This window comes from Pinus tabuliformis, chromosome J (assembly GCF_031772625.1).
Source record: "Pinus tabuliformis cultivar Carrire ecotype Pingquan chromosome J, CPIR1, whole genome shotgun sequence".
Classification (NCBI taxonomy): domain Eukaryota; kingdom Viridiplantae; phylum Streptophyta; class Pinopsida; order Pinales; family Pinaceae; genus Pinus; species Pinus tabuliformis.
The window spans coordinates 710,021,810-710,036,023 of NC_142295.1; the positions used below are offsets into that span (position 1 = coordinate 710,021,810).

Genomic DNA, 14,214 nt, shown 5'->3' on the forward strand with positions numbered 1-14,214 from the left:
AAAACCGTGCAACCAAAAGTTTACCAGTATCTTAATTACTAGCAGCCCGTATTTTAATTGCAGTTGCTTGCTTGTACAATGCATTAAGTTTTTTTCAACGTTTTGAACATTATATGCATAGTTTTCCAGGCTGCGGGCAGCTGGCTGCCATGAGGAAGAATGGGATTCCAGCTCCAGCAGAGAAAAGTGTGTTCATGCCAACGTGGCAATGTACTGGCAACTTTATCGATTATGACTTGGTTTGGTGTGAAATTTCACCATGCCCAACTGACAGTTCAGCACAAAAACCACAGAAAACCAGAAAAAAAAAACAGGGGAAACAAAGTATCCCAGCAAGTGGAATGTTCATTTTAAATAAGAATGACACCTTCCCCTGTAGCATCCCGAGATCGAACTGGTTTAAAATAATCTGATAAGGATAAAGCTGCAACCCTGTTTTGATATACGGTCGGCTTCACTGTTTTGAGTTCTGCTGATGTGCATATAAACTATAAAATGGTATCTTTTGCATGCTATATTAATGTGTTTGGCCTTTGCTTGCAGAAATGGATCCTATTTCAACTCTAGCAGAAGCGGAGTGGGTGTATACATCAATGAAAGTCTATAGATGCTACATGCATTCCCCCTTAGTGAATTACTGCTCAACTCTCTATCATACAATTTGGTCAAACCATTCTTTTCTAAACGTTTAAAACCGAGGTGCCATGGAGCTGCTAGGCTTCAAAACATATTTAGGGGTAACTAGTCCCATGGAGGAGGAACAAAGCTGCAGGCAGGAGGAAAACGAAAGCTCTCTGAAACAAGCTGAGCACCTACTCTTTATGAGACCCCGTTTCAACCCTAAGGGGTGTTGGAACTACTACACACCTACATGCAGACTCTTAGTTAAAGCATGGGACTGCATGCAAGATTCCTTTTGCATGTTGGAACTACTACACACCTACATGCGGACTCTTAGTTAGAGCATGGGATTGCATGCAAGATTCCTTTTGCATAATTTACTCCTTGATTTGCTCCTTCTTTAACTCCGCAACTGACTAGTTATCTCCGAAACTTGTTGTAGGTGTCGAGTCTTCTCATTGATCACCACTATAGTGCATTACCTTGGGATCTTCACCCAGTGATGCTATATCATGAGCATTGTAACATATTTTCGAATGCATCATTATTTTCTTCTTTTGATTTTCTTTTAGTGTTTTTGCTCTGCAAAGCTGTGTGTTCAACCTTTACTAGCTAGATTCATCTGTGCAGGTTTTCTAACACATTTACATGGTATCAGAGCCCACAGGTTGCTAGATAAAAGGCGCACCAGTACTTTATTTTGCAAGTATTACAGCTTGGAGATCAAAGATTGACAGAAAAATGGAGTTTCCCAAAGCATTGATCCTAACACTGTACAACTATCATGAATGGAAGGACCAAATGGCTCGATACCTTCGTCATAAAGTGTTGTACATGATTACCATGGCTACAGAAGTGGAACCCACTTCAGCCATAGAGAAATCCAAGTACCTCAACCGTATGGATGAGGCCCAAGGATCCATATGCATGTGCATCTCTCCAGAGTTGCAGTTTCATCTATCTGCCTGCAATACTCCCAATGATATTTGGAAAAAGGTTGAAGATCTCTACGGGAAACAGGATGAGATGAAAGGACATCTGCTCGAAGTGGAGCTGCTATCATTGGATCCACGGAACTATGACAGAATTCAAGACTTCTTCACCAAATATAATGATCTATTGCTGCAACTCAAGGGTTGTGGAATTGACAAATCCAAGGAGGAGAGTCGCCAAGTTCTCTCTATTATGTCAAAGCTCGGACCGGAATACTCCGTCTTTGTGTCTACATTTCATTCATTAAGGCTCGCAACAGGTAAATCCTACACTATGCCTTCTCTCAAAGAATTTATGGACTCCCTTATTTTTGAGCAAGATAAACTCATTGGCATGGGGAAAATCAAACCTCCAAAAGCACATGCACTTGCTGTGCATGATGGCAGCCATAATAAAAATCACAGATCTGATTCAAATCAGAAAAATCAGCAGCAAAAAGGCAAAGGAAAAGCACATTTCCATCCAAAGAAGGAAGGGTACACCAAGCCCTTCAATGACTCCTCCGGCTCGAGAAATGAGAAAGGGGAGAAAGGAAACAGATGCACCTATTGTCAAAAAGGATTCCATCCAGAATCTTCTTGCATGAAGAAACAAATTGACCAAATGGCAGAAATCCTTCAGAAGCACAACCTTGGGGACCACATCCCTCAAGGCGCCAAGAAGAAAACTGAGGATCCGCCACACGGGAAAGGTAACAATTTTCATGCTTTAGTTGCAAGTAATTCTTCTCCTGATGCATGGATTATAGATTCTGGTGCATCACATCATATGGCTGATGCAAAGGAAGTCTATTCCTCTTTGGATGCATGCAAAGGACCTCCCATCCTCATGGGAGATGACTCACCTATTGAGGTCACCGGAAAAGGTAGAGTGGAACTTTTACACGGAAGCTTTGAAGATGTGCTTCATGTTCCAAAACTTTCGGTAAACCTGCTTTTAGTTTATCAAATCACTCATTCTGGCACCGGAAAGAGAGTGGAATTCACTCCAGATGTAGTGAACATATATGATCTACATAGCAGCGCCAAAATTACAACTGGTGAGGTAAACAATGGAGCCAGACTGTATACATTTTCTGAATTTATTGAGTCTGAATCCTCCTTATTGCTTACACATGTTGATGATAGTAGTAGGCTTTGCCACGAGAGGTTTGGTCACTTAAATTACAGGTATATGCAGTAGCTAAGCAGGAATGAGATGGTGGAAGGCTTGCCAAATATCAGTTTCTCCAAAGGAGTTTGTGAAGGGTGTGTTCTTGGCAAACATCCTAGAGAAAAGTTTGACACCGGCAAGACTCACAGAGCATCCTCTCCTCTAGATCTGATCCATAGTGATCTCATGGGGCCTTTTCCTCATCCTTCCATCAACAAAGCAAGGTATGTGCTTACATTTATTGATGATTTCTCACGGTATACTTGGGTGTATCTTCTCAGGAACAAATCTGAAGTTTTTGAGGACTTTGAAGATTTCAAAGCACTAGTTGAGACACAGTTAGAGAGAAAGATCAAAGCCCTCCGTACAGAAAATGGGGGGGAATATGTTAACACAGCACTTCGAAACCTTTGCCTTCAGTTTGGCATACAGTTGCAGTACACAGTTCCATACACTCCGCAGCAGAACGAAGTTGCTGAGAGAAAGAACCGATCTCTCAAAGAGATGGCTTCCTGCATGTTGCATGCCAAGTCACTGCCTCATAAGCTCTGGGCCGAAGCACTTAATTGTGCTAACTACATCTAGAACAGATCTCCTCATAGGTCTATCAAGGATCAAACACCCTTTGAGGCTTGGAGCGGCACTAAACCAGAGGTCACTCACCTCCGTGTTTTCAGCTCTCGAGCATGGGCCCGTATCCCCTCTGAAAAGAGGAAAGCTCTTGATCCACATAGCATTGAGTGCATCTTTGTTGGATACCCTGATGGTGTGAAGGGATATCGACTCCTGATTCCCTCTACGGACAAGCTCATCATTGAGCGAAGTGTCAAATTTGAGGAAAGTCTCTTGCATGCACCTCAAGCGCCGCATGTAGACACTTTTTATCTACCTCATGTCCGAGATGATGACTCAGTGCACTCAGATGCAGATACAGATCATGCAGATGCCAAGGAAGAGCATGCAGATGTAAAGACAGAGTCTTCAGATACAAATCTAGTGCATGCAAATGATCATCCACATCCAAGCCCAGATCGGGCTTCCAGCAGTGAATCATATTCCCCTGTCATAAATCAGAGAACAAGGAGCTTACGTGAGATATATGCACAAGACCAACCAGCTACTAGAAATGGTCTTGTGGGGGATAATTCTGATCTGCAGAGGACTAGCTAAGAGTTTATTGAGCCTCCTCTTGTCCTCACTACCACTGAACCATCGCCCTCCTGGCATTGTCATTTGGTTCAGTCTTCTGATCCACAGTCTTATGCTGAGGCTGTCGAGCATCCATCTTGGGAGTCCTCCATGGAGGAGGAGTATAACTCCCTCCTCGAGAACCAAACTTGGGATCTGGTCCCCCCTTCCTTCGGGAATGATACTTGTCCGATGCAAATGGGTCTACAGGACCAAGAGTGCTGCAGATGGGAAAATCACCAGATGGAAAGCAAGGCTAGTAGCCAAAGGCTTCCAACAAGTGCATGGCATTGATTATGACGAGACCTTTGCTCCAGTAGCAAAGATGGATTCCATACGCCTTACACTTGCCATTGCGGCTGCCCAATGGTGGGAAGTACATCAAATGGATGTGAAGAATGCCTTTCTTCACGAAGACCTATCTAAGGAGATCTACATGGAGCAGCCACATGGTTTCATTCAGGATTCATCTTTGGTCTGCAGACTGAAGAAATCTCTCTACGGCCTTAAGCAGGCCCCGAGAGCTTGGTACACGAAGATGGATTCTTTTCTCTTATCACAAAACTTTGAAAGATGTAAGTCTGATCCGAATGTTTACATGCTTAGGACACATGATTCTCTTCTTATCTTAGTTTTGTATGTAGATGATCTCCTAATCACTGGCAGCTCGGCTTCAGCCATTGCTACAGTCAAGAGGGCCTTGCATGATAGGTTCTTGATGACGGACATGGGTCCATTACACTTCTTTCTTGGTCTTGAGATCAGCCAGAATGCCACAGGCATCAAACTCTCTCAGGCTAAGTATGCACGGGATCTCCTCAAGAGATTTCGCATGACTGACTGCAAGCCAGCACCGACTCCTTCTTTGTCTGGGGTCCACCTTGAGGATGGAGGTGAAACTCCATTAGTTGACAGCACTCTCTACCGAAAACTAGTGGGGAGCTTATTGTACCTCACCCACTCCAGACCAGATCTCTCATATGCAGTAGGGGCAGTTTCCAGATACATGCAGGAGCCGCATGAGCTACACTGGAATGCTGCCAAGCGCATCCTCCGATATGTGCAGGGCACCATCACCTTCGGGATTCACTATGCAGCAAGCAGTGCATTGAATCTCCTTGGCTTCACAGATTCTGATTGGGCAGGAGACAACATTGATCGCAAGTACACCTCCGGATATTCACTCAGTCTAGGATCTGGCCCTATCTGTTGGTCGAGCAAGAAGCAGGCTGCTATTGCTCTCTCTTCAGCTGAGGCTAAGTACCGAGGAGTAGTCAACATCACCATTCAGGCTCTGTGGCTACAACACTTCCTCACTGAGTTGGGCGTCCAGTTCCACCAGCCCATTGTCATCTGGTGTGACAACCAGAGCACTCTCAAATTTTGCAGGGATCCAGTACAGCGGCAGCGGGCGAAGCACATAGAGATCCATATGCACTACATCAGAGACTTAGTACATGATCGGGTCATTGATTTGCAGTTCTGTCCTTCAGTAGAACAGACTGTAGACATCTTCACCGAGACATTCACTGAGCAGAAGTTTCGCTCTTTGCGTGATCGTCTTGGAGTGAAGGACAGGATTGCTTAGCAACTGTATTTTTCTTCCTCTTTTCTTTTGATTACATTGTATTTTGAGGGGGGGGTTTTCCCACGAGGTTTTCCCTCTTTCCTCAATTTTAGTACAAGTTGCACTGTATTTTGGGTGACCTTTGGCCTTAGTTGCCAGGGCCCATTTTCTATTTTTCCCCATAGTGGTGTTCAGGGAGGGTGTTGGAACTACTACACACCTACATGCAGACTCTTAGTTAGAGCATGGGACTGCATGCAAGATTCCTTTTGCATGTTGGAACTACTACACACCTACATGTGGACTCTTAGTTAGAGCATGGGATTGCATGCAAGATTCCTTTTGCATGATTTACTCCTTGATTTTCTCCTTCTTTAACTCCGCAATTGACTAGTTATCTCCGGAACTTGTTGTAGGTGTTGATTCTTCTCATTGATCACCACTATAGTGCATTACCTTGGGATCTTCACCCAGTGATGCTATATCATGAGCATTGTAACATATTTTCGAATGCATCATTCTTTTCTTCTTTCGATTTTCTTTTAGTGTTTTTGCTCTGCAAAGCTGTGTGTTCAACCTTTACTAGTTAGATTCATCTGTGCAGGTTTCCTAACACATTTACAAGGGGAACACGGTGTCTTTGCTTCGGCTTTTAAAACTAATAAGTTCGTTAGTGAACCATCATTGTCCATCTTATACAACTCGTATAATTACTTCCATCTGAGGGACAAATGAATTCAAGGGAACATTGGCTCAGTTTTTCCTAGGTTGCTTGCCCACTATTTTCTCACAGCAGGTGCTGCCGAGAAATATATGAAAGTATGCTGCAATGAAGCATTAAGTAAGAGCTTTCTTATATCCTGCCTAAGTATGAACTATGAAAACCAAATCTTTATTTGAAGATTCCCTGAAAAATCAGATAAAGCTCCACTAATTTGGATTTATTTTGAAAATTTGTTTACTAACTTCCCTCCTTAAGGGGCCAATTTTCTTCGTAAAACAGTGTTGTTCAAAGGGGATGATATTGCCACGAGGCATATCAATATTCAATGTTGTCAAAAATGGCCATGCAGGTCAAATTGGCAGTCATCACTTACTATGACGGCTAACTAAAGTTAGTGGGGACATCAATAACTTCTGATATATAGTGTAAGCCTCGAGGCAGTTACTAAACTCAACTTGTTAACAACAAAAGGTGGAATCTTACAATCATATCAATCCAAAATAATCAATTGACACATGAGTAGATCACAAATGGGACTTGTTATCTAAGTTGCCAGGAAACGCGGTTTCGGGTACGGGGACGGGGACATAACTTTTTGAAACAGGATGTGGGTTCATCGAGGGTATATATATATATATATATATATATATATATATATAATATAATTAATTAATTAATTTGAATTATAAATTTTTAATTTTGAAATCTTTTAATTTATAAAAGAATAAAACTTGAATATTTATATGGAAATTTCTAATGTAATATTAAGCAGAGATATGAATTATGATAATAGATATATACTAGCAATTGTCCCAAAAGGTACAAAGAGAGGCCGATAAGATTATTAAATTGGAATTGTTGAATTTTTCTAGAAGAGTTAATTGGTTTGTGGAAAACTTTGTTTACTTGGACTGGATCATTGTGCAATTACTTTTCTTTAGATGTTTTGTTTATATCTATATTACAAGGAACACATTGAATGTATTATTTCATTTTAGAGTAAGTTAATTACCCAAAATCAAGAGGTTAAGTTAATTACCCAAAATCAAGAAACCTCTATAAATGGCAAAGCATATACAAAGCTTGCTAGTGACCAAGGCAATAACCACCATGACTATCCCTGCCAATATATTTCATTGAAAACCATAATTGTATATTTCATTTAGAAAGTCGAAACATAATATTAGAAAACATGTTGATATATTGCTATTAAAAAGTTAATTCCATTAGAAACCATAATATTATTATTATATTTTATAAAGAATAATATACATATATAGAATGACACTACATTGAAAACCATAATTCTATATGTTGATATATTGCTATTAAAAAGTTAATTCCATTAGAAATCATAATATTATTATTATATTTTATAAAGAATAATATACATGTATAGAATGATACTACATTTGAAAACCATAATTGTATATTGCGATTAGAAAGTCAAAATATAATATTCAAAACCATGCTAAATATGACATTACAAATGAAACCTACTAGAAACAAAATGATGTAAACTATGGAGTAAGCATTTCATACCAATCCATGATGCAGAAACAGCAGAGCCAACGATGACAATATCGGTCTTCATAGCTACTCTGTAACTCGGAACCGCTTTGTCCTTCAACACTTTTATACCTCGCCTGAAAAGTTCTGCCATAAGGCCACCCTTCTTACTCCATGCTATAGCAGAGACTCTTCCTCCATAGCTCAAAATTTCAGCTGCAAGTTCCATCATGGAAAGGGGAGCACCAGTCATGGACAGTTCATGAAGTACCACAATGAATGACCTTCCTCTCGCAGCATGCGCAAATAAGCCTTTTCTGTTGCATGTACCGTACCTTTTCTTAGAATTCCATCCTAAAACCTTGTCCTCAATTTTATCAAAAGGTCCAACCAGGAGACCAAAGGAAGTATTTCTTGCGACTCTAGCATTTGTGCCTCCTGTTTCAATTATGGTATTCTTCGACACTGTATTATTTCCTTTGACTATCATTCCACCTTTGCTACCTATCCCAACATTTTTGTGGGAAGTATGATTTGGAAGGGATTCTGCAATATGTCTTAAACTGTCCTGATCTGCTGATGAATTAGATGAATTATAACTGCTCCTCGAAATTTTCACTCCAGTGGTCTTTTGAAAGGCTTCGTTGCTCTTTTTCTACATTTGACTTTCGACTTTATCGTGTATGACTCCCGGATTGCCCTTCCAAAACCATTTTTCAAAACTTACTTGAGACTTACGTTCTAGCCCGACCTTTTTAACTGTAGAAAGCACTTCACCACCTATATTTCTTCTTTTCGTGTTTTCTGAATGGCTGGAATTAAACCTCAATGACTGCACATTATGAGGTTTTGTTTCTTTACTCCATTGAAAACGACGTGATCTTTAACGAAAAGATGGCTTCCCAAATCCTGATCAGCATCAACTCAAGACTCAAATCCGCTAAACCCTTCTCTATCTCCACTGTGAGCCCATTTAGATTGAATATGAAAGCCCAGGTAACTCCATAACCCAATTATGACCAACCACGGCAGCAAGCACCGGCCTCGAATCCACTGAAGAGGTTTTGCATAAAACCTCACATCTTTTCTTGGAGTCTTGCTGGATTGAGACTTCTGAAAAGGAGAACTACGAGGAGTCAACCTGCCTGACAACGTGGCCTTCAAACTACTACTGACCCGCAAGGAAGGAGGCTGTACTACATTTCTGAGTAAATCACTTCGATTTTTTTCCTCCTCCATAATTGCGATCGACTTATACTGAGATAAATGAAGATCCTTATGAAGAGTTGCTATCTGCTAATACTAAATGAAAACATTATGTTCTCTTCAAGAAAAAATTTAGCTTCTAAAAGAAACCTCTAAATCTTTTATATATTATTTTGTATAGCTATCCTCCACTCCATGTGCGTGTCGTCTCTTCATAAATTTTTACGTAAATGGATAAATAAACTGGCCTGAGAGATCAACATTGGTGTTGTCAAATATTGGCTAATTCTGCTAAATTCAATTTCACATCCTTGAAAAATTATCTCAGTAGCAAAATTCCCATTCTATCTTTCAAAAAAACTGCCTTCAAATGCTTATTTCAGACCAAGCTATGTGTTCATTCTGCTCAAATACAAGTTCCAATCCGTTCCTTTTATTCAAACCCAACTATTCGAGTATTCTGCTTAAATGCAAGTTGCAGACAGATCTTTTCTCAAAATTTTGAATCAAAACTTTGACTCAAAATAAAGAACAACTGAAAGATCACTTCGAAATCCAACATACAGACTGATTCTTGAAAAATAGACAGAATACTTGAAAATTCAAAACCACAGACTGATTCTTTAAATTTCTGGTTCCATCGGCAAATTCCAGATCCGTTACTTCCATATTTTGGTGAAAAAGGCATAATCAAGTCCGTCTGAGAATGCCAGCTCAAAGCTAGGCCTTCAGAAAGAAAATCCTGGTTCTAGTATATAAGACAAATTTGACAGCCGAAGCTACAGCTATTTCTAACCAGTTAACAGATCGATTCCGTTACACAACAAAATGTCTCTTGACAGTACAAACAAAATAATAAACAACATTTTCGAACCGGAAGCTCAGAAGAATCCTCTTCTCCACCAGTCATATTTAAAAAATCCACAACCGTACTAAAGAACAATGTGCTGCTCTTATTGAACGAAATTATTCCGCAACTGTAAAAACAGGAATAACATAGTAGAATCCAGATATAATAATATAGCTGAACAGGACAGACTTACATGTAGAATCTTGTGTACACTGACCTTTGCCTGCTTCTCAGTCGTGCAAAAATAAGCCAAGACCCTTCCCTACTCTGTGCGAATTGATCTCCCCATAAATCAATCGCGCCGCTGCTTTTACAAGCCCAAGAAGGGGAATTGCAACAAGCCAGTGCTTGCCAAAAGCCAAGGAAGATGGAAAAAGCAGTAAAAATATCTTGGCAACTCAACCGATATTTGAAAAAAGTAGTCACACTTCAAATCAACCATTGAAAGTGTCTCAGTTGATCGAACAGAGAAGAGTAAAAGTGTTGACAATTGTTGATGCATAGGAAAGACCTATCGGCCTAATTATATGTGCAAGACTCCATTGTTATACTACATTCAAAATTTGTCTCAAAGCATTTTATGAAGTAGAAAATTCAAAAAACAAATTCAAATTTAATATCAAGTAGAGAAATATAAATCATGATAATAGATATATATTATATGTGCAAGAATCCATTGTCACACTACATTCAAAATTTGCCTCAAGACATTTCATGAAATAGAAAATTCCAAAAAAAAGTGAAACTAAACAATGAACAGGGTTCAAAATAATTAATTTGACTTCCTCACTCCATATCATCAACATCACCAAAATTATTAGTCAAAAAACTCTCATAGGGAAGGATTCTTTTTCATCAGTCAACAAGCTCATCATTCTCCTTCTCCTTTCACTGTCAGCGCCTTCTCCTTCTCCTTTCATTGCCGCACCTTCTCCTCTTGGTGCTATCCTCTTCTCTCAGCTGCAAATGCCATAACCCATAAGCAATGCAAATTAAACAAAGCAACTACAATTTTTTTGGTTTAGTGAACGCTAGGGTTTAGTGGGGGGGTGGGACCACAAAGCCATTCATCAATTTTTAATGTTTTATTAAAAATATAGCACAAAAAAAACATCCCGTGACTTACTAAATACCCTCCAAGTACTGGTGTTTGGGGAACCAGAACCACACACCTTTTTATGGAGTACCGAGTAACCGTCCCAAAGAAAGAACCCATTTTTAATTTTCAGACTATCAGGTTCTCCATACTTGAACCAGAACTGGGTTCAAAAGGATGTGTTTGAAAATAACCCGAATTGATTTCCAGTGCTTAGGTGTGCGAATCAGTTACAAGAACCCCACCCCTGGTTTCGGGTACACTTACTCCCCAAAACTAGCCAATGCATCCCAAGTAAAAGCATGCTTCAATATGATGTTGAACAATGTCAAATCTGCTCAGCATCAACTACAATAAAATTTATACAGTTTCAACTGGAACATGAATCCCTTGTTATCCTATTAGCTACCATAAACATAGGATTTAATGAGGAAAAAAGAAATGCCTACGAATTTTGTCGTGAACTAACAATAATTTGACAAGCACCTTTTTTTAAGAGATGGGAGGGGCTAGTTCCCAGAAGAAGTGATATGGGGCCCTCTTTTTTTGTACATATACATATCAGACAAGCTGACAATTGTCACATCCGTCACATCACCGGAATACAATAGCAAATGAACAACATAGGCTGCAGCGCAGCAAAAGCATGGAAGATCGGCGGGGTGTGAGTTAGCCGACTGCCTCGACCACAGGACCGTGCACTCATGTGCATTATTTTTCTCCTTTTTTAGATTGATGGCAACACATATCCAATTCATAGAATTCAGTACAGCTTCAATTGCATTAACATAGTGAACAAATAATTGAAATGTAGAATTCCAATGCGAGATAGTGTGTGAATGTCTTTCCATGTCTAGACTTCGTCATTTGTGTGCAGACTTTTCACTGCTAAAAAGAACCACTGGATCCTAGAATTCATAATATTTTTTGTTCTTGTCTATCACTTTTTGGAATTATTCTGCGTTTCATATCTATGCCCTTCTTGTCTAAAGGCAAATTGTGATGCAGTTGGTGAACTATAACAGTGTGGTAAGTGAAGGTGGAACTCTCCATTGTTAAAATCAAAATAAAACAACTGTTATGGAAATATTTTTAACTATATACACAAGGAAAATGGCTGAATTTCTAGCTCAACCCCCTGCCAAACACATTTAGTTTCTTCCGAAAAACAACTGAACTTGTGATTAGACCTTCTGTCCCGGTTGTAGCTAATTGGATCACAAATTTGCATGTATGTTCATAAAGAAGTCTCTTTTTCAGCCATGTTCTTAAGTAACATAAAGCTTATCGACAAAGCTGACCCTCTAATGATGGCAAAGGTGTTGATTTCTTGCTTCACATTGGCAGTAGTGCTAACATGTCTGTATGCCTTGTCAACCTTTCAGGAAACATCCAAGTAAAACCCTCGTTCACAACATTATGCATTGTTGTTGTAAGTTCATTTGAAATGTTTCGAAAGGAATTGCCCAGAGAGCTATGTTAATATATAATTATATAACCATGTATACAAGTAGATCACCAAGGAGGTCGTTCTTGCAAAACTGAAGACCACAATCACTACCATATCTCAAAGAGTAACAAAAAGTTTGGAAAATTTTCTAGATGATTATACTGTTACAAATGAATAAAATTGTTAATGAAATTTCGCTTGCAAAGTCTTCCAATAGGAGCTTATCTTGTCACACCTGATAAGAGAGGCTCATGTAACATTAAGCCTTCATCTTATCTACTTTATGTGGTTGGAAGGTGGGAAAAATTACTGCATAGTTCACCTTCACACCACAACAGACACTACCTACACTTCAAAAGAATCAATACAATGAATCGAGCAGAAGTGTTCAAAGTATGACTCCATAATATTACAGTTCATTATGAAAGAGTATTAAAATACCCAAGGATCAGACTGCAAAGCTAAACAATCTTTCTACCAAGGGATCACAAGATGAAGGACGAAGAGAAACACACTTCATTGCTTGAGAAAATGAGCTATATCCACGAGCCTAATTTATAGGAACAATAGAGGCTTCTAATGATCGCTAAAAGATAAGATTGATGACTCGATAGATGAAGATAAGACTGACAATGCATCCGATAAGATCGCTACGTAAGTTTACAAGTTTCAATATTTATTGGAACTCTAACACCCCTCCATAAGCGAAATGTAGGGAGGAAAATAAAGAAAAAAGAACACAAAGAATGGGTCCTGACAACTAGGCATTTTTAGGTACCCATGTACAACATTTCATAAGAAAGAAAGAAGGCAAGAAAATGAAGCAATAAAGGAAGGAGGACTCAAGTTGACCCCCCAAGGACAACTTCCTTTACTCCAAGCATATGTTGTAACTGAAGAAACCTTAATGATGCTAAGGACTGTGTAAAAATATGTTCTATTTGTTCTTCAATAGTTACATGTTCCAGGTCTAAGAACACCATCTTGAATAAGTTGGAGAATGAAGTGCATATGAATTTCAATGTGTTTTGTCTGTTGATGCTCCACAGGTTTTGTAGAGATTTGTATTTCACTTTGATTATCACACCATAAGAGAGTAGGTTGATCCTACTAAATTCCAAACTCAGGCAATAACTATCGCAGCCAAAGAACTTCTTGACTTGCAAGAATTATAGCTCTATACTCAACTTCTGTTGTAGATAATGCAATTGTTGACTGTTTCTTGCAGGACCAAGAAATTGGAGCAGATCCAAGACAGAAAACAAATCCAGAGGTGGATTTCTGATCATCCACTGATCCAACCCAATCAGAATCAATGAAACCTACAAGCTCAGGAGAACCAACAGTGTACTGAATGCCAAAATTGGAAGTTCCTTGAATATATCTGAGAATATGCTTTGCTGCTTTCCAGTGACTCTGATGAGGATCCTGAGCAAATCTAGATACCAGCCTAATTGCATAGGCAATGTCAGGTCGGGTGTGTGTCAAATAAAGTAGATTGCCAACAAGTTGGCGATACAATGTAGGATCCACCCTGGGAGTGGTGCAACTAGTAGTAAGAATAACACTTGACTGAAAAGGAGTAGGTGAAGGCTTACAATTAGCCATGCAAAATTGTTGGAGTAAATCAAGAGCATATTTTTGTTGGAAGATGGTGATTCCATTTGAAGATTGGTGAACCTACAAGCCAAGAAAGTAGTGTATAAGACCAAGATTTGTCATAGCAAACTGTCCCATCAATGCTTCCTTAACATTCTGAATCATAGATGAAGAACTCCCTATGAGGATCAAATCATCCACATACAAAACTAGAATCAATAAATTAAAGCCTTGTCTTTTAGTGTAGACTGTTGGATTA

General features: G+C 39.3%; 1 pseudogene; it reads right to left on the reverse strand.

Moving 5' to 3' along the window:
* Positions 1–13,490: 13,490 nt before the first annotated feature.
* LOC149228756 (secreted RxLR effector protein 161 pseudogene) lies at positions 13,491–13,964 on the reverse strand (annotated as a pseudogene).
* Between the last annotated feature and the right edge of the window lie 250 nt (positions 13,965–14,214).